Genomic DNA, 21,696 nt, shown 5'->3' on the forward strand with positions numbered 1-21,696 from the left:
TCCCAAGGGACACTTAGCCATGTCTAGAGGTGTTTTGGGTTGTCATAACTAAGGGACTGCTGCGGGTGGGTAGAGGCCAGGGATGCTGCTAAACTCACTCAACAATGCACAGGGTGGCCCCCCGCAAGAAGGAGTTCTCTGACCCCAAATGTCAATATTGCCGAGGTTGAGATACCCTGCAGTGATGCTTATAGCGAGGGTACTCGGTGTGCCCCAATACCAATCTTTCATGCACCTGTGGTGAGAGATACCCTGATGTTTTTACACACAACTGCCAAGCATAAGGACAGTATTCTCCAGTCTCCTTGTAGGTAGAAACAGGAAGGAATGTCACATGGTGGCAGTTTCTTTTTTTTCCTTCTTCCGCTGCCTGAAACACAGGCGCTGCCATCTGAGATCCTGAGATTGAGGCCGTGCAAGCTAAAGCAACAAGACAGAAGGATGCTGTGTCCCTGCCACCATAGAGCACCCACCTCTCCTGAATCGCTTCTCACCAAATAGTTCAGTAAATAAATGACAACAGATATGTTTAATGCATTGTCTCTCTTAACAGCCTAGACATGGATAAAGAACCAAAAACACGTTTGGCCTTCTAACACAAAACCATCAACCTTTTTTCCTTTCTCTTTCCTACTCAAAGGGTTTCATCTTCCCTGCCATTTTCATTAGGATCATGATTTTAAATTACATCCTCTACTTTCTCTGCAGTCCAGCTTATTATATTTAACTTAACCATTATTAGTCCATCGACAGCGTGCAGTGTGCCCCCCACAGTGTCTGTGCATTTCACACGGGAGGAATTTGCAAGGAAAGTAGATCTCTGGTCTCTCCTTCTTTGTCTTTACTGTGACTTTCGCCACAAGGAGAACAAAGCACACAAACACAGGCGCATTCGGTTACACCTTTATACACACACAGAACATAAGAGCTTGAGGTCTAATTGTGACAAAATTAGGAAAGGCTTAAGTTCCTACAGGGTTTTGTTCTTGGTGATCACCCCTTTTCCTAAATTTGGGCAAAGGACGTATTTGAAGTTTTGGCTTTGCCCCCTAAGCCAGATGCCTTCCTGGTCAGCCAAGTTTCTCCAGAATGTATTATCGCTCCTTCAGAGATCTTTGTTCTCCCTGAAGCAACACCGTGGTAAAGAATTTCATTCTCATTCTTCCAAGGGCTGCCAATTTCCTGGAGCCCAAATGACTTCCCGCCACATCTCAGCCAAGGGCTTCCTGAAATAACCTTCCACGGGGGTTTACTTGCTGAAAAGTTTTTTTTAAGTTTGGTTTTTTCCTCTTGAAACAAAATTGACACACAACTAACGTAGAAAAGACAAAAATCACAGAAAAAGAATACAGTTAGCAGTTTGGTTAATGCTCTTACACACATACAAATACTTATACACATAGGAATATTTACAAAAGTGAGATCATACCGTACATGCTATTCTGTGACCTGCTTTTATTCCCCCACATCAATAAAGATTTTTCTAGAACAGGACCTCCAACAGGTCATGTAAACATCACCCATCACCCGAGGGGTCAGGGTTTTTTCAAGCTACATATAGACGTACCCATATGCCCCATTCACCACTAACTACACCATTGAGAATTACCCACCCAGGCAGCAGGACTGCGCCATAACCATCCAGTGTGTGAGGACAGAAAAGGGGGATGAGAGCCACTGGCCTGTGACACACAATATGTGATTTAGCCCCTGTTGGACATCTAATGAGAACCTTTATTGGCAGAAAATGCTCTACAAGCAGTAGAGCATCCTGATTATATGCACAGACGACCTGGAATCAAATCCCACTTTGAGTCCTAGTTTCTTCATTTTTAAAGTGACAGTAAGACTCTACCTCAGGGACTTGCTGAGAGGATTAAATGAGGTAAAACACTTTTGTCTGGCAGAAAGCGACTCTGAACGTTATACAAAAACTGGTACCCAATGGTAAATTGCCTTCAAGAAAGAGAAAGAGAAAGGAAGAGGAAAAAAGATAATCTGAAAGGAGAATTTATAAATATGTTTTAAAAATGGACCCCTAAAAAAAAAAAAAATGGACCCCTAGTCCTACATAATGAAAATGTACAATGAGGCAGTTTTGGATGACTTTTTCTGACAACTCTGGGCTGTCATTCCCCTGACACCTCTCCTCCAGCCCCAGGCAAAGCCCAGCATCCAATTTGCATAGGAATGCAATAAATGTTTTTATTTGGATTGAATTCAATTCTAATGCATCAGATTCTCTTCAGATGATTCTTCCCATTCCTCGTCTTTAGGGTATGTCCTGTTGTTTTAAGACTACGACAGAATCAACTACCATTTTGACCAACTTTTTAAAGATATTAATTAGTCCCTTTTCCAGGCCAGTAACATATTTCTCTTCGAATCCCATTGGCAGATTTGATGTTGTGGAAGGGCCTGTGTCTGGGGTGTTTTATTAGCCACTTGAACCTTTATTGCAACTCTCATTTTTCCTTTCCCAATGATTAAAAATATATACACACTTGTGTATGTGTGGCTGTGTATGTGTGTGATATTTCTAACTCTGAAAAATAAGAAAAGAGGCAAGGGCAGGGGCAGATCTACAGTTTGCAGGGGAGGGGGGTTCCTAGATAAAATTTGTAGAGATCTCTGTAAGAAAAACAATATAAAATTACGAAAGCAAAATTAGGTTTGAACATGAGAATTTCTTCAGAATAAGAACAGAAATGACAACAAATTGCTAAAGACTTGGAGACCCAGATCCCTTTCTTCTAAGGGACTCCTTAACTCCATATAAATCTGCCTCTAGGGAAGAAATGGGAGGGCAAAGTTAATGTAATCAACATGCTGAAAACTTTTTCAAAATTTAACGGAACATGCATCACAATCACGTTTTTATTTCATAGTAAGTATGTTAGTTTCCTATTGCTGCTGTAACACATTACCACAAATGTGGCTCACAACAACACAAATGTGTTCTCTTACAATTCTGGAGGTTAGAAGTCTGAAATGAGTGTGATGGGGCTAAAATCGAAGTGTTGGCAGGGCTTGTTTCTTCCGGAGGCCCTAGAGGAGGGTCTGTTTCCCCACCTTTTCCAGCTCTTTATTCCTCTGGCTGCATTGTATCCTCAGAGCCAGCAACGGTCAGTGGAGTCTTTCTCATCACACTCTGACATTGGTCTTCTGCTTCCCTCTTTCACATTAAGGACCCTTGTGATTACATTGTGTCCACCCAGAGAAGCCAGGATAATCTCTTTATCTTAAAGACGATTGATTTGCTACCATTGCTTTTGATATTTTAATTCCACCTGCTACCTTAATTCCTCTTTGCCACATAATTTAACACACTTAACAGGAACTTCCCTGATGGTCCAGTGGTAACAACTAAGAGTTCACAGCTAGGACCCGGTACAGCCAAAATAAATAAATAAATATTTTAAAAAACAGAAAGAAAACACTTAACAGTTTCTGGGGATTAGAATATGGTCACCTTTGGGGAGACCATTGTTCCGTCTACCACAGTGAAGAAGCTACTTGAATGCCAAGTACTTTTGAAAATGCTTTTTGCAATCGGATTCCTATAACATTTTATTGGTTCTCCATTTGGAGAATTTGGGGGGGGGGGGTAATAGAGGGAATTTTAATTTATTTAAATTGATGTATATGTGATTTACAATTTTGTGTTACTTTGAGGTGGTGTACAGCAAAGTGATTCAATTATACATACATACCTATTTTTTTCCAGATTCTTTTCCCTTAGAGGTTATTACAAAATACTGAATATAGTCCCTGGAGAATTTTTATTTTTAATGAGTCCATCTGTGAGGGAATCCAAAGCACGACTGTACATTTCAAAACTGAAAGGGAGCGGGTATTCCAAGCTGAGCATGCCCAAAGCCTGCTGCCTGTGGTTTTTCCAAATGAAGGCAGCTGCAAAACTCTGCCAACACTTAAAGATATCAGGTGTAGGATTTTCACCCAAAGAAAACAGAATTGCAAAAAGATAGCTGATTGAACACACCTTTTTACTCTCTCCTAAATTGCACTAAAACTAAAGGGAGTTTTTAAAGGCATAAACCTATAAGGATAAAGTGAGTATGAGAAGAAACAGCACCAAAGTTCTAGAAGTACTGACTTGGTACTGACTTGGTGGAGCTGAGGAAGAATGAATTCTACTTCCTCCAGGGAGGGCAAGTCAAGAACAAAGTCCCTTTAAAGGACCAAATAACTGAGGCTCCGGAAGTGATGGCACCAGCTACTTCCGGCAAAGGAGTGCTGAAATGAGGTGGCTTGGTTGAAATGCTGTGTGAAAAGCAGATCCCTAGATGCCCCTGTCTTCCTGCAGTGCTCGGCGACCGCCCTCCCTCACCCTGGCAGAGACAGTTCATCTCTCTGAAGAGGGTAAAGCAGGTCTTGTTCCGAAACAGAAAACAGGTGAGTTAAGTAAATGACGTATCATACTAATTGCAGAACTTCCTCCTCAACCCACCATGACGGCAGCCAGTCCCTCATTTCCAGGCAGAAGACCAAACAAGTCTTTTTCTAGGCAGGTTTCTCTCAGACCCAAGAGAAAAGACCTTCTGACACGGCCACGGGTGTTGACATCAGGAGTTCCCGGCCAGGCCAGCTCTCCCTACAGGACACCTCACCCTCTCACCCAGAGCTTCCAGGCAGCTCTTGAGGTCCCCTCCTTTTAAATACAAGCAGGCAGTCAAGCCTGAGGAGACCTGAGAAAAAGTTCTAATATGAAGAAATAGAGACCAAAAAACAAACTGAAAAAAAAAAATGTAGTGAAAACAAAGTGTGCTGGAGGAGGAAAAGTACAGTGAAAAATAACAACAACTCTTAATGTCTTCAGAGAAACCATGGATTCTTATTTCAACACACCCATGAAATCAGAACTGGAAGCTATAAAAAAAAATTTTTCAGAAAAAAATGAGCCCTTAGGAAAAACTAGAAGGAGGGCCCATCAAATCCCCAGCACAGTGGCTGAAAATAAACCCACATAAATTACCTGGGTTCAAAGAGAATGTTCTCCAGGTTTCCAGTGAGAAAGCACAACACAAAGGCGAAGGGAATCTGAATGAGTTCAGATTTCTCAAAAGGAAATCTGAAAGGTGGAAGACGATGGAGCAAGGCTTTCAAAAGTCTGAGAGGAAATTATTTCCAACCCGGAATTGTGTACTCAATCAAGTTATAAATCAAGTATGAGGGAAGAATAAAGACATTTTCAGGCTCGCAAGTTCTCAAAACTTTTACCTGCCACACACCCCTCCTCAGGGGGCTGCGGGTAGAGGATGTGTTCCACCTAAAGGATGAGTAAACCGAGAAGGAGGAAGCCAGGAGCCAGGAAAATGGAGATCCGCATGGGCAGAGACAGAGGGGGCCCAACAGGAGGATGGTAAAGGGAGATTCTTAGCCACGAAGTGGCTCAGACCACTCTGGGAGAGGCTTTTACAAGAAGACGTAGCTAATCACATTCCTCACGTGAATAAACTAGACATAAGGAACATATGGAAAAGAGATTTCGATTATGCTGGAGGAAGGTTTGAGGTTACATGGAGATAAGTTTCAGTGGTCATGGGAAACTAAGCAAATAACACAAGAGAAAGAAACCAAAAAAACCCCAAGACAATCAAAACTCAAAGGAACATGAAAAAAAAAAAAAAGTCCAGGAAATAAAAAAGTAATAGCTGCTTACCAGACAGCTCCATTCTGAATAGAAAACAGGATTATAATAATGGGAATCCTCACTCTTGATCTAACCAAAATTTGGCCCCTGGATTGGGAGATGGAGAAAGAGGGAGTGTGTATGGTTTGGTAGCGGTGGGGACACAGGAAAGAGAGTTAAACTCTCACCTCACAGAGTGAGAAAACTGAAAACAAAAAACAGAAAACCCAAAATGCATGAATATTATTTAGAGATATGGAAATGCCTATCAAAGAATCAGCTAAAGGATTTAAAAGTGGTTGTCTCTGGGAAGGGGAAGCTGGGGGAAGGGGCTGCTGTTCTTATTCACCCTTGTAGAAGTAGTCGATTCCTGAAACCATAACATTGATAAAATTAAATTTTTTAAAAATTTTAAAGAAAACAATATTGCTAGGTTAAGAATCTATTTCACTTTTCTGGAAGTACTGTTCAGATGAATGAGAGGTTTATAATACATTATGAGCCCTTCGGGATTGACATACGCCCACTACTATATATAAAATACATAACTAATATGGACGTACTGTATAGCACAAGGAACTCTACTCAATACTCTGTAATGACCTATATGGGAATAGAATCTAAAAAAGAGTGGATATATGTATATAACTGTTTCACTTTGCTGCACAGCAGAAACTATACAACACTGTAAATCAAATGTACTCCAATAAAAATTAATTTAAAGAAAGAACAATACAGTATGAGCTCTTTGGAAGAAAGAAAGCCTTATTTAGATTTCTTTATATTGGTCCTCAGCCCGTATTAGCATCTCCATTTGTTCCTAGTGTAATTAGGTTAACATTACATTAGCATAAGACTTTGCCTTTTCCAGAACTCTAATTAAGATTTTAAAGAAGATGTATACCGGTGGGAATCTCTCATTCACCCTCTGTTAAACACCTTTCCTATTTGATTATAATTCCACTTACTAATTCCTTCTGGCTTTTGTCTTCCAAACAATTTTTGATTTTTATTACATGAAGGCAGTTTGAACTGATCCAGCAAATGGTTTACAAGGTCCAGGTGTAAAATAAATTGGCAAACTAAATAGAAAAGAAGACAGCCATTGGGTAGAAAACCGTGACCAGTGTTACCTCTGCTGATCTGCTTATTAAAAGGACAGTGCTATGAATTTTTTCCCAATTTATTTTAAGTATTTTTTTTAGGCACCAAATCTACACTGAGCATTATGATAATAATAACAGCCAACACTGGGTGAGTACTCACTGTATGCTGAGTTCTCATTGCTTTACCCACTCTTCATTTAATTATTGCAGGAATACTATGAAGTAAATAGTTTTATTATCCCAATATGCAGACAAGGAAAATGAGTCTTGGAGAGGTTAAGTATATCCACTGAATTTCTCAGGGAATGGCAGAGCTGGGTCTCAAACCCAGACCCCATACTCTGAATCAATGCTGTGTGTCCCCTCCAGCATGAGCACCATGGAGGGGACCATAAAACCACAGAGGAAAGAGAAAGGAATGAACTATCGTGGTCCAGAAAGTTCTCTTGTATTTAACCATCACAACAATGTGATGAAAGATTATTACTTCCTCATGCTTGTGAGACAGGTTAGGAAACTTCCCAGAGTCATAGAGATAAGGTTCAGCCCTCAAGAAACTTATTTCTACTGGGAGTTAACACAAACACAGAAGGAACTGGCACAACTACAGATGATGTCAAATGTGTGGTAGAAATAAAAATACAGTAAGATCTCCAAGAAGGAGTGTTCAATCCAAGGGAGAGACTGGGAGACTTCCTAGAGCAAGTTGATGAGCAAAAACTTGATGTGTTGATTTCAGATAGAGAGAAGGGTTGAACAGCATTGTTCTTTTCTCTGCTTGCAGTTTTACTCTTTTTGTAAATGTTCATTATTTTACAAGATATTGGCTTTAGTGTTGATGAAAACTCACTTCCAGATTCCTTTCTTTTTATAGGAATTTCAAAGCACAGACAAATGCCTAGGCTTAGAAAATGATAAGAAGCATGAGTGGAATAAATTTAAAAATTTAAAAAAAAACATGATCGGAAGAGTAGAATATGGAAACTCAAGAGGAGGGAGGTTGTTCTCTTAAGGTTAGAATAAAGGGAGGGAAGGGATAAATGCTGGGAAATGAAAAGAGGGAAGAAAAGAAAATTCAGAGTATAGCAAAAAAAAGTGCAGTTCTCTGAGGGAAGTCTATCTTGAGACAGGACTTGTATTCAAAGCCTTCGTGGCCCAGACCACTGACCTGTATGCTCTTGGAGAGATTTTCATAAATAAGATGCTGCCACTTTTTTTTTTTTTTTTAAAGAATTTCAGAGGTGTAGGGGAGAAGAAAGCTTTCTCTCAGCCAAGATGTGTGCAGTTCCCCCAGACCCGTGGCACGTCCTCTCAATCTAGGGAAGTATTGCCACTGCTTAGCATTTGGGATGAAGCCAACAGCGACGTTCAGCAAATATGGGTTTCATCTACTCGAAAATAATTGCCTTTACATCTTGTGACATCTTCCATGGACTCTGCAGTGAAAATCAATTATAATCCCTTTTGGTGGGAGAAACTAAATTAGAAAGAAAAGTGATCAGAAACAGAAGGCAGCTTGACGCTTGTGATGCCAAGTTTGCTCAACGTGTGATTCAAAAGCCGTGGGTAAGTTTTTCTGGCTGTTCTCCCAATTAACAACCTTTAGCTTACTTAAAAGCCAAAATCCGTGACTCAAAAGAGTGTGCTAGGAAGAAATTTTTGACAGATAAAATTAGCTATTCCTGGCAACATCAAATAACATATACATACACTCATGTACCTTTTTTCGAAATGAAGCTCAAAATATACCAAGATCTAACTGAAACTGCTCCCCAAGGCTCCAGAACTCAATTATAAGACCTGACGTTTATCACGTGCTCACTATGTGCCAAGCACTGCATTTAATTCTCACACTAACATTATGAATTAGGTTATATTCTCACATAACCTTATTTTTTAAACTATGAGATTCAATCAAGGGGAAGCTAAATAACTGTCCAACATCACAAAGGTAGAAAATGACAGAGCCAGGGATGAAACTCGGACAGTCTGACTCCACTACACTCTGGATAAAGTCCTTACCTTCAGGGAGTTTAGAGTCTAATAGTGAATTCAGGTAAGTACCCTTCAGTGTGGTAAGACTGCTAAGGACCTATGTAGGAAGAACATCTAACCTTGCTTTTGGCTCTTAGGGAAGGATCCATGAAAGGGACAGATAACCAAGGCAGAAGCTAGGAATGGCCAAAGGGGGAAGGAATTCCAAGCAGAGGAAGAAGCAGGCCTCTAAGCCCAGGAATAAAAGAGAGCTCAGTACCCTGGGTGTATAAAAGGAGAGGGCTAATGGCAATGGAGAGTCATTTTAGAAGATTTTAGCTAAGGATGGACCTGACTGGATTTGCATTTCTAAAACTGTTTTTGGCTGGTTTGGAGAATGACTTTTGAGAAGAGCAAGAAGAGAAGCAGGGAGACCTGATAGGAGGCTATTGCCTTGGGGGTAATCCTGGCCTAAGCCCAGGCAGTAGCAGTGGAGATAGAGAGAAGCAGAGGAGCTGGCGAGTAATTCAAAAAGTAGACTTGATGGGGACTTCCCTGGTGGTCCAGTTGTTAAGAATCGGTCTTGCAATGCAGGGAACGCTGGTTCAATCCCTGGTTGGGGAGCTAAGATCCCACATGTCGCGGGGCAACTAATGAGCCCTCACGCTTTGGGGCCCTCACCTCACAACTAGAGAGAAGCCCGTGCGCCACAACAAAAGATCCCACGTACTGCAACTAAGACCTGACACAGCCAAAAATAATAAATATATATTTTTTAAAGGTAGACTTGACAGTAGAATGACATCAAAAGTAACAAAGAAGGAGGAATCCAGAATGCCTCCTAAGTTTCTTCTTTGGGCAACTGGATGGATGAGATGCCATTCACCAAGATGGAAGATGCTGAAAGAGGAACAGGTTCAAGAACGAGGTTGAAAGAAGATAATTAATTCCATTTTGACTGTGTGGAGGTCCTCATGCAACATATGGATAAAAAGGGGATCATTCTTTACTTTACAAAAGAAAAACTCACATAAGTTATTTTAATCACCTTGTTCTAATATATTTTTAAAAGCTTGATTCACAAAATTTTGATTATACAGACCCTTCCAATAGAACTTTTTTTTTTTTGCATCTAGTAATCCACAACTATTAAGACAGACATATACACAATTTATCTTACCACTAGGGAACTTCAAACATATTATTATTATTATTATTATTATTATTATTATTATTATTATTATTTGGCCACACCGCATGGCTTGTGGGATCTTAGTTCCCCTACCAGGGATTGAACCCATGACCCCTGCAATGGAAGAGTGGAGTCCTAACTACTGGACCACCAGGGAATTACCATATTATGTCTTTTTAAATGATTGAAAAACTTAAAATATGGACCTAGTGAAAAAGAAAATAAACTCAAATCGTACAAAATACTGTACAATAAAAGTAAATCTCTTCATTAGTATGAACTTACATTAGCTTAATAGAGATACAGATGGTTTCATATAAAAATATTATATATAAATTTATATACATAATATATTTCATAATATATAATAATATAATGTTATTTCATAATATACACACATATATTTCTTTGTTCTGTCAGCTGAGAGGGCCTATAAGCAATGGCATTCCAGTAACAAAGAGCACACCTATTGGCCTGTATCTTGGTTTCTAACACCATTTCCCAATAAAAGGAACCAGGGTTCCTTGGAGAAATGGCTGATTTCAGGACTGACACAGAAAATATACTGGAACATCTTGTAGTGCCAGAAAATAAGGGAATGCTCCAAAAACAAAAAACAAAACCACCCTACATTGATGGGGCATTCCAAAGGGGCACAGGAGCCAATTGAAAGAGCTCCCAATGTCCAAGCTAGAACAATGTGATCAACAAAATAAAGTAGTGTTGGGTTATAATGCAAAGTATAAAATAAATACTCATGATTCCATAGTGACCTAAAGAAATGATTGAATAAATGAATAAATGGGGAAGGGAGAAGACAAATCTCCCTTGCAGAAGAATTCCAAGCAATTTATGTAGATACTCTGTCCTCAAGGAGGTGGAGTTTAACTTCCTACTCCTTAAGTGTGGGCTTCATGCAGTGAATTTCTTCGAAGAGTACAGCATAGAAAGGGGGATGGGGATGAGGGAGAGTCACTTTATAGTGAAGAAACCTAACAAATACTACCTCAGCTAAGTGCTCAAAGTCAATATCAACAATGTCATGTTGATACTATGTATCCTTGATATGTGATGAAAATGACTCTTTGCCTCTGTGGTTTTCCTCCCCCAAAAAACATATCACCGGGCTTCCCTGGTGGCGCAGTGGTTGAGAATCTGCCTGCTAATGCAGGGGACATGGGTTCAAGCCCTGGTCTGGGAAGATCCCACATGCTGCAGAGCAACTAGGCCCGTGAGCCACAACTACTGAGCCTGCGCGTCTGGAGCCTGTGGTCCACAACAAGAGAGGCCACGATAGTGAGAGGTCCACGCACCACGATGAAGAGTGGCCCCCACTTGCCGCAACTAGAGAAAGCCCTCGCACAGAAACGAAGACCTAACACAGCCAAAAATAAATAAATTAATTAATTAATTAAAAAAAAAACAAAGGAAAAGGAAAACTCTCCTTTAAAAAAAAAATCATATCAACAGTCAAAGTATGAGAAAAAACAGACAAATTCCAATAGAGGGGCATCCTACAAAATACTTGGCTAGTACTCCTCAAAACTGTCAAGGTCACCAAAAACAAGGGAAGTCTGGGAAACCGTCACAACCAAGAGTATTACCAAAGGGAACTTGGGTTCACTTGCTGTGCAACAACGCCAATCTCCTGACACCAGGTTGTAGTGAAGGAAAGTATAGCATTTATTTGCAGGGTACCAAGCAAGGAGAACGGGTGGTTTGTGCTCAAAAGACCTGAATTCCCCGCGGGAAGGTTTTTTTTTAAAATCAACATTTGGCTAGAGAGATGCAGGGTGCATGACTTTCTTCTGATTGGTTGGTGGTGAGGTAACATGAAGGTGTTTCAGGAATTTTAATCATCAACTTTATGGTTCAAACCAGTCTGGGGTCCCCATGTAGTCACCATTCTTCACCTGGGGGGGGGGGGGTGGAGTTGGAGGGTGGTCTTAGTTTCTGCATGACAGCTCAAAGATGTACATTAAATTGTTGTGCATATCCCTTGAGGAGGATCTAAGACTCTGTTTTATCCTTGAACTATTGTTTCTTGCCTACTTTTTCTTTCTTTCTGTATTCCCTCCCTTCCCTAAGTAGTAACTGCTTGAGTCTGCTCTTTGGAACTCAGGGAAGGCCTAGGAGACCAAAGTCTTTTTCTACAAAGAAGAAATGGAGGACACAAAGGGGCTTTTTGTACCTGGGAGGGCCCCACAGTGTCCTGCTTTGTTTCAAGAGGAGCTTAAGGAAACATGACGACTAAATGTAATGTAGTATCCTGGAACAGAAAAAAGGTATTAGGTAAAAACTAAGGAAATCTGAACAAACTATTGACTTTAGTTAATAATAATGTATCAATACTGGCTTCTTTTTTCTTTTTTTTAAGTTTTACTTTTTGGCCATGCTGCAGGGCATGTAGGATCTTAGTTCCCTGACCAAGGATCAAACCTGTGCCCCCTGAATTGGAAGCATGGAGTCTTAACCACTGGACCACCAGGAAGTCCCAATATTGGCTTTTTAATTGTGGCAAATATATAATACAAATTTAAGATGTTAATATGGGAGGTCTTCATATTATCTTCTCAAATTTTCTGTAAATCTAAAACTGCTGTGGGACTTCTCTGGTGGTCCAGTGATTAACACTCTGTGCTTCCACTGCAGGGGGCACAGGTTTGATGCCTGGTGGGGAAGTTCTGCACACCTCGTGGTGTGGCCAAAAAAAATAATAAATAAAATAAAATAAAACTGCTCTAAAAATAAAGTATATTTTTTAAAAAGTCCCTTGAGGGAATTCTCTGGTGGTCCAGTGTTTAGGACTCAGCACTGCCAGGGCCCAGACTCGATCCCTGGTCTGGGAACTAAGATCCTGCAAGCCAAGCGATAAGACCAAAAAAAAAAAAAAAAAAAAAAAAAAATCCCTTTCTTCCATCAGAATCTAGTGTCTTGTGAATTTATCCAGAAATACTCTATGCCTCTATGTAGAGAGTCTCCATTGTCCCCTCCCTGTCCACTCTGCAGCTTTCTCTACTCTGGTCTGTGCCCTGAATACTAACCTTACAGGTAATGCCAACAGGCTTCTCAGCCCTCTGGCTTCTTCCAGTAGAACTTGGGCAATGGAGGAAGGGAGGGTATGAAAATACTTACCAGCAGGACATCAGATGGGAGGGGAGAAGTAGAGGTACTTATTCCCCCAGTTCCTTCCTCCTTGGGCTTGGAACTAGCAGGCCCCATTCCTGTACTGAAGGCCCAGTTCCTGTCTGGCAGCCCTCTCCAACCACACTCTGGGTCCCGGTACCAGCTCCCTCCCCCCACCCCCTTAGGCTAGGACTGATGACTGCTCTTTTCTCGGGACCTTTGACACCTCCCTTCAGCCAGCCCCAAGGGGCTTCACCAAGCCTTATTGGTTTTCCTTGAGCCTGCCGCACTTTTGTAAACAGTGTCTTCATTAACTCTATCTCAATGTGTTATCTCTCTACCTAGGACTCTGATTAAGATCATATGCAAATGTATATCCCCTTCATTTATGCAAATATGAGCATACTCTACACATTTTTTTGCACCTTGTCTTTTTTCATCTATAATACCCTACGGGTTTCTTTCCATGTTCATATACATTGATCCACTTTGTTAGTATCCCATGGTATCCCATTGTCTGTGTATATCATACTTCTAAATATTATATCAAAAGAGGAGAATTAGAAGCTGAAACTTAGCAGAGGGAACATGAAGCCTGGGCTGAGGCACTAAGACACAAGTAGAAATTCTATGCTATGGTGGGGGGAGGTGAGCTGATGTTACTAAAGCCCCGGGTACTCTCACAGAAGTTATGAGAGTGGGCTTAGGAGTCAAACTGCTTGGGTTCAGATTCCGGCTCAGCCAGACTGTGTGACCCTGGGCAAATTACTTAACCTATGTGTGTATCTCCTCATCCGTATAATGGGAATAAGAATATCCACTGCAAGGTAATACTTATGCTCAAAAGCAGTTGAGTTTTCAAATCGGACTGCCCTGGGCAATATGACACATCCAGTGGAAAAAAAGGCCATGAGTCTCCCTCCTGGTCTCTCTCCCTGTCCCAGTCCTTTGATTCTTTCTCTTCAGCCTCCCTCAGCTTCATCCTTCCCTCTTTTTTCTCTCCTCATCAACCTGTCTGACCCTTGATAGGCTTTCTCTCTGTTGATATTTAAGATTCATTTTTAAATGAAGAATTTGACAGTAGATTCTAGGATTAATTGTGTTGCTACTAATCTGTAGTTCAATAGAGGTGGTATGAACAAATTTAAAAAGCATATTCTTTTTTTGGCTGCACAGCTCGTGGGATCTTAGTTGCCTGACCAGGGATCGAAACCGTGCCCCCTGCAGTGGAAGCATGGAGTCCTAACCACTGGACAACCAGGTAATTCCCAAAAAGCTTATTCTTTATAAAGCAAAGTAGCTGTCAGCCAGCCCCCGCAAAAGAAAAATAAATGGCCTCAGATGATATGTTGTTGTTTTCCACCAAAAGGATCTAGTGTGATTGCCTGGATCAATTTCTGCTCAGATCTACAGGAGTTACCTTGACTACTTATAGAGTATAAGGCACTACCAGTACCAAAAAAAGTAAAATTATTAATCACACATGTAATAATTAGAAACAAGAGGGTACATTTTAAATAATAAGATGTTTTTCTTTCACTTGACATGTGTCATTAAAAAACATAGCTACCAAAAACATTTTATTCAGAGACTAGTTCTCCAAAGCATTCAAAGTATTTTAAATTTTTTTTTTTCCTCTCCACCTGAGCTCAAGGATTATCTGCATCTTATAGAGGAAGAAAGTCCCCTCCTCCTCCTCCAGTGACCTCTCAGGGACTGCGTGCTGGCCTTGTTTTATCTGTCCATCCTCTCCCCTAAATGCCGGGTTGTAATTGCCACATGCTGCTGAGGTCTCTCAATCTGGTATCTCCAGATCTGCCTTATCTGGATTTCAACCACACTGCCTTCCTTTCAGTTTCTGAAGCACATCAAACTCCTTCCTGACTCAGGGTTTTTGCATTTGCTGTTCCCTCTTCCAGAAGGCCAGTCTCCTTCTCACAGATTTCTCTTACAATGTCAGCTCCTTGGAAAGAGAGAGGTCTTCCCTGACCACCCTATTTAAAGCCTTCCTCCCTCTCCCCCTGCTGTTATTGCCCTCCCCCCCACCCCCAGTAATTCTACCTGACATCATTCTGATTCTCTAATACAGTTTATCATCACAGGATATTATCTGATTTATTTATTTGTGTATATCACTGCCCCCCACTAGACTATAAGTCCTTTTTTTTTTTTTTAAAAACGTTTCTTTAATTAATTTATTTATATTTATTTATTTATTTATGGCTGTGTTGGGTCTTCGTTTCTGTGCGAGGGCTTTCTCCAGTTGCGGCGAGCGGGGGCCACTCTTCATCGCGGTGCGCGGGCCTCTCTCTGTCGCGGCCTCTCTTGTTGCGGAGCACAGGCTCCAGATGCGCAGGCTCAGTAGTTGTGGCTTACGGGCTTAGTTGCTCCGTGGCATGTGGGATCCTCCCAGACCAGGGCTCGAACCCGTGTCCCCTTCATTGGCAGGCAGACTCCCAACCACCGCGCCACCAGGGAAGCCCTATAAGTCCTTTTGTAACTGAGCAGGACCCTATGGGGCCTTCCCAGAACAGACACCCCACACACACACCTATGTCCTCTGCCTGCCTTTTGTCTGCAGAAAAACTTTAATCAAAGAATAAATTTCATCAGAGAAGTGAGAAAATGAAGAAAGAAAGGAGAACAGTCATACAAGGCAAAATAATAATAGTTTAGCCATTAAACAAAGTCAAGGACCTTTAGTTCCTCCTCAAGGACTATAGATAATATTCTAAGCCATGTCCTTTGAGCTGTTTTGCAGATACTGAAACCCCCACCAGGCAGAAGAAGTTAACTGTATGCTGCCCACAAGCACATAGACCTCAGACAGGTTGGAACCAGAAGGTTGATGATGTCGACTCACCACCAACCAATCAGAAGAATGTCCATAAGCTGATCACATACCCCACAGCGCCCCTGCCTTACCCTCTTTCTAAAACACTTTCCCTGAAAGCCTTCGGGGAGTTCAGGCCTTTTTAGCTCTAGCTGGCTGGACTCCTTGCTTGGTGCCCTGCAATAAACACTGCACTTCCCTTCACCACAACCCACATCAGAAGATTGGCTTTACTGTGAGCAGGTGAGCTGACCCAAGTTTGGTTCGATAACGCTTAGAGGGCAGGAACTTTGTCAGACTTGTTCAATGCTGTATCCCCAAGATTAAGATGGTGTCTGACACAAGTAGGGGGCTCAATAAGTATTCACTGAATAAATAAATAAATATATTGATGTACGTATGGATGAATGAATGGATGGAATACTCACAAACCTCCAACTCAGGGGACTTCCCTGGTGGTCCAGTGGCTAAAACTCTGTGCTCCCAATGCAGCGGCCCCAGGTTTGATCCCTGGTCAGGGGACTAGATCCCACATGAGGCAAAGATGATCCCACATGCTGCAACTAAGACCCGGCACAGACAGATAAATAAATAAATATTAAACGAAACAAAAACATCCAACTCAGGATAACATAGCACATCATTGTTTACTTGAAACATCTCTCAAGTTTCCCTTTTCTCCCTCTATTGACAAACCATGTTCATGGAATAGGTGTGCAAAGATAACTTTAAAAGTTAAATACATCAGATAAAGAAGCTGTTGTATATGTATATAAAATGGAATATTAGCCATAAAAGGAATAAAATAATGCCATTTGCAGCAACATGGATGGACCTAGAGATTATCAAACTAAGTGAAGTAAGTCAGAGAAAGACAAACATCATATATCACTTATATGTGAAATCTAAAATATGATACAAATGAACTTATTTACAAAACAGAAATAGGCTCACAGACATAGAAGACAAACTTATGGTTACCAAAGGGGAAAAGGTAGGGAGAGGGATAAATTAGGAGTTTGGGATTAACATATACACAACACTATATATAAAATAGATAACCAACAAGGGCCTGCTGTACAGCACAGGGGACTATATTCAATATTTGGAATAACCTATATGGGAAAAGAATCTGAAAAAGTATATATATATATATATATCTGAATCACCTTGCTGTATACCTGAAACTAACACAGCATTGTAAATCAACTATACTTCAATTTTAAAAAAAAGGGGAAAAAAAAGACCTTAAAAATTTTTTTAAAAGTTAAATACATTTAAGTAATAAGATAGTTGGGTGGGCCCTCAAATTACAATTTGCCTTAAAAAAGTGCCATTATTTCATTTATCTCATGAGAGATAATTTTACTAAGACAATATCAAATTTGGATTTATATTAAAGAATGTGGTTTTTCCTCTACTATCTGAAACATTTACTGAATTATACTATATAAAAATGAATATTTATTGACACTGAGAATTGCCTTAAATTGGAATGGACTGCCACACAGGTTTGGAAAGAATTCTTTTGTTTAATGATTTTCTTAAAAAAGAATAAATTCTCATCTTTTTAAACAAGTTTCATTCCTCAAGAGGCAATGATTTCTCAAGATCCCATCATTAAATGATCAAGCAATCAACAATTTGACAAGTATTTCTCCAGTATCTATTACATTGTCATAATTTGCCAAGGTATTGTGTAGAGTTGCAAAACAAGACTAGCATTATACTCTTACTTGCTTGAAATATATACATTTGTGTGCATAGAAAAAAAAAAAAAAAGAAGGAAATAAACAGAAAGCTTAACAGAGATTATGTGTGTGATAAGAAATGATTGCTATTTTCAATGTTAATATATTTTCCACCTTGTTCACTACAGGCATATTTAATTTTTTAATACCATAAGAGACATATAACATATTATTTCTGTCTTTAAGGAGCAGATCTTATATCTGGAGGGGGGGAAAAAGTAACATTCAGGAAATAAAAAACAATAGAGTACAAAACTATATGCTTACTGAAAATAAGCCAAATCAGTTTTCAGAGGAGAGATCAGAAAAAGAGAAAGTTAAAGTTATCTTTTTGTTTAAATATGGCAGAAACTTAGCATCTATTGTCTTGAGAAAATTAACAAACATAATAAAAATAAAGCTCACAGATCAGAGTTGAAATTCCCAGGGAAAATGACTTTCCCTGGCAATTGGTCTTTCACCAATGTCAATCTGAAAAGTAGACAGTGTTTCTGTTTGAAATGTTAACAGTGAGTCAAATGCTGCCTCCAAACAGAAGTGATTCAATTCAATTCTACATTTTAAAAAAAAGCAAGAAATAAGGTACAAACATTACAGTTCAAAGGTAGAAAATGATAAAAATCAGAATCTAGGTTGCTTTTAAAAACAGACTTTTTGGGCATTATTTGCATATTTCTGTTATTTTGCAATTCTTCTGATTAGAGAAATTTTTAAGTTGGAAAAAAAAAAAAGAGGAAAAAGAAACTAAGTAAAATTTGCCCTCTAGACCAGAAAAAGGTAGCAAGACTGAATTCTCTCAATTTAAGTAAACACAGGACTCAATTAAATCATTCTTGTAACACACGAAATCACTCAAATATATAGCTATACTTATGATTTTGTATATATTCATATTTCATCAATTCTATTATGCCATTAATTGTAAAACTCACAATTATTTTATGAACCACTAAGAAAGAAAAAAAAAATGCTGCCAATTGAACTATAACACACCATCAATTATGAGTCCTGATAAAATGTGAAAAATCTGCATTTTAGAATCAGTGAAATATAATATACAACTTGTGACCATGTAGTGAATGTTTGCTGCACCCACAGGTATGAGACCAGGGTTCATGCTTCTTTGTTCATCATTGTATCATGGCCAGCACTCATAAATTCTTAATAAATCCTTGAATGAATGAATGAATGAACAAATAAGTGAGTGTGCAGATCTAATAGCGGACTTTGTCTTACACTCCAAATGCCTAAAGGATATAAATAAGGAAATGCATTTTAACCAGCATTAACTGCTAAATAAGTGCTGGGAAGTAACAATAATATTGTCTGACATTTCTTTTTGAAGTGACACATCTATCTCTTTGGAAAGAAGTCCTGGAAATGATTAAATTCTGGTAAATAAGAACCACCCACCTCTATGTGAAACAGGTGAAGCTTGATTTCTAAAGTGAGTAATTTGAGGTGTTTAATATAACAAGTAAATTGGGTGGGGAGAGTCAGCTGTTATCACCTCCTACTCGTTTCTGTTTTTAAAGGATGGCCAAATTCAGACTAGTGAGAAAAGCAGTTCTATACTTTTACGGAAACTTGTAAGGGAGATGCCATTCTGTCCATGCACCATTTATTTCTTCAGTAGAAAAAACATTTAACAGAAAAAAAAAGGCAATATATTCATCCAGGTACATGTAAGTCTTATTATAGTGTGATAATTGTTAAACCGAATCCTTATCTAGAAAGATGCAGTTCAAAGAATTCTGTCTATTCTCCAGGGGAAGTTACACCATTGACTCCTAGTGTTATTTGATAGTTTTTTTTCTCCTCTGTCCTTCTGAGACCTCTACCCCACTCCTTGTTCCTTTGAATTGCTACCATCACCATATGATCACCAAGTTCTGATACAAAGTGGTCCACAGAGCTGACTGGACTAGACTAAAAATGTTCAAAATAGCAAGTGACAGGGAGCAGAAATGCCTATCAGAATGGGACATGGATTATATTTATATTTGCACAGAATGCCTCCAAATTAAATCAATAAAGAATTGTGAATCGTCTAGGTGAGTTACCGTGGAACTGAGTTATAGTATGAAATCTTAGGCAGCTATTTAAAAAGTTAAGAAAAATCCATATATATTCACCTGGAAAAATATTCCTAACATAGCCTTAACTGAAAAAAAAAAAAAGTTGTAGACCAATATGTGGCATAATTTTTAGTTGTTCTTTTAAAAAAATATGTTTGGGCTATAGCTGTATCTTTTTAGAAAACATTATAGAAGGTAATAATGACTGGAGGGAGACATTGTACTTGCCCTCAAGAAGTTTTTGTCTGGTGAGGGAGATAAGACCTGTATGTAAATCTAATTATGATACTAAGGTAGATAGTGAGAGGTGTCTTAAAGAGAGAGGGCCAGATAAGGTGCCAAGAGAATCCAGAGAAGTAACTGGATTAATTCTGAGAGACTCAAGCACTGTTCATGCTTGAGACTGTTTTAACTGGACGTTGAAGGTGTGTGTGTGTGTGGGGGGGTGATAAGTGGGGACATTCAGAATCTACTTTTAAAAACTTGCCTCTATTTCAGTGTAGTGTATATATGGAGAGAGATGCATATATTTAGTACACATAACAACTTATTAATAAATGTACATTCGAATAACCTACAGACTTAGAGGGACTGAAAACTTCATCGGGGGATGTTTAGTAGCATCCCTGGCCTCTTTCCACTACATCTCAGTAGCATTCCCCCAGTATGATAACCAAAAATGTATCTAGACATTGCCAAATGTCTCCTGGGGGGAAAATAGCCCCTTAGTTTTAAGAACTACATATGAACTACATATATATATATGTATGTATTCTCTTCTGCAGATGGATAAAAGTTCTAAACTTCATGACCTGGATTTTTTTTTTTTGGCTGCGCAGCATGTGGGATCTTAATTCCCTAACCAGGGATCGAACCCGTGTCCCCTGAATTGAAAGCGCAGTCTTAAGCAGTGGACGGCCAGGGAAGTCCTTGGATTTCTTTTTAGGTCCTTTCTTCAAGGGTTCTTAACCTTAATAATGGTCAAGGAAGCTTTGGAAGATCTGCTGAAAGCTGTTGACTCATTCGTCCCTCAGAAAAACACACACATGCCCACCACACCATGTTGAATACAATTTCAGGGGATTTACACTAGGGTTCTCCTGTGAGGATTCTGTTTCCTGTTGCTTATAGAATGGTCACTGTCTGAATTTTCCAACTGGGTAACTGAAGGCTGGTGTCCAGAAGGTCCATATTTTAGAGCGTCTTCTGCATTTACTGATAATCAGGAGAGAATCTTCCTGTTTACCAAACTCTCCTTCCCTTCATCTTAACCCGTATTAGTTGGTTTTAGCAAGACTCATCCCAGCAGAAGACAAAACGTTGATTAGGCAGGATACATCCCACTCCCCACTCACTCTCTTCTAGTCTTGATTCCTGTTTAGTCCAGTTTATTCCCTCCTTGACTGTTCAGATGAACGAGAAGAAACATCAAAAGAACCAAAGAGTCAGTCAGGTAAGAAAAGGGACCACCTGGGCACTTGATTTTTATTGTGATGTGAAATACACACAAACACAGAAAAGTTCGTATCTAAGATTTATGAATAAATTATGAACTCTCTATAACCACCACCCACTGGGTACTTCTAAAGAAAGACTTTCTAGAAATCCAGTCTTACTAAATGCAAAACTGGCCACTGCTCCTTTCCTCCTCTCCACCTGGTATGAGAGCCGCGTGCCAGACCTTGGAGCTTCCGGATTCATACAACCTAGGGGTCAAGGTCAGCGTTCCCCGCAATAGCTGACCTCTTCTTCCATGCTGGGCTCTGCTCTCCGTAACAAATTCCCCAGGGGCTGTCTCGCCCCTGACCTCGTAACCCACGTTAGTAATTAGGGCGCGAGTGAGGATTCGGGTGGCCTCTGGGTGACAGCCAGTAAGATTCTTAGCCTTCCTGGTTCGGGAAAGGGAAAGAATTCGGGAGGGGTAGACTTTTTTTTTTCCCGGTAGGATAGGTGGGGAAAAGACCGCTGCCTGTGTGTCCCTCT

The sequence above is a fragment of the Balaenoptera acutorostrata genome, chromosome 7 (assembly GCF_949987535.1).
Source record: "Balaenoptera acutorostrata chromosome 7, mBalAcu1.1, whole genome shotgun sequence".
Classification (NCBI taxonomy): Eukaryota; Metazoa; Chordata; class Mammalia; order Artiodactyla; family Balaenopteridae; genus Balaenoptera; species Balaenoptera acutorostrata.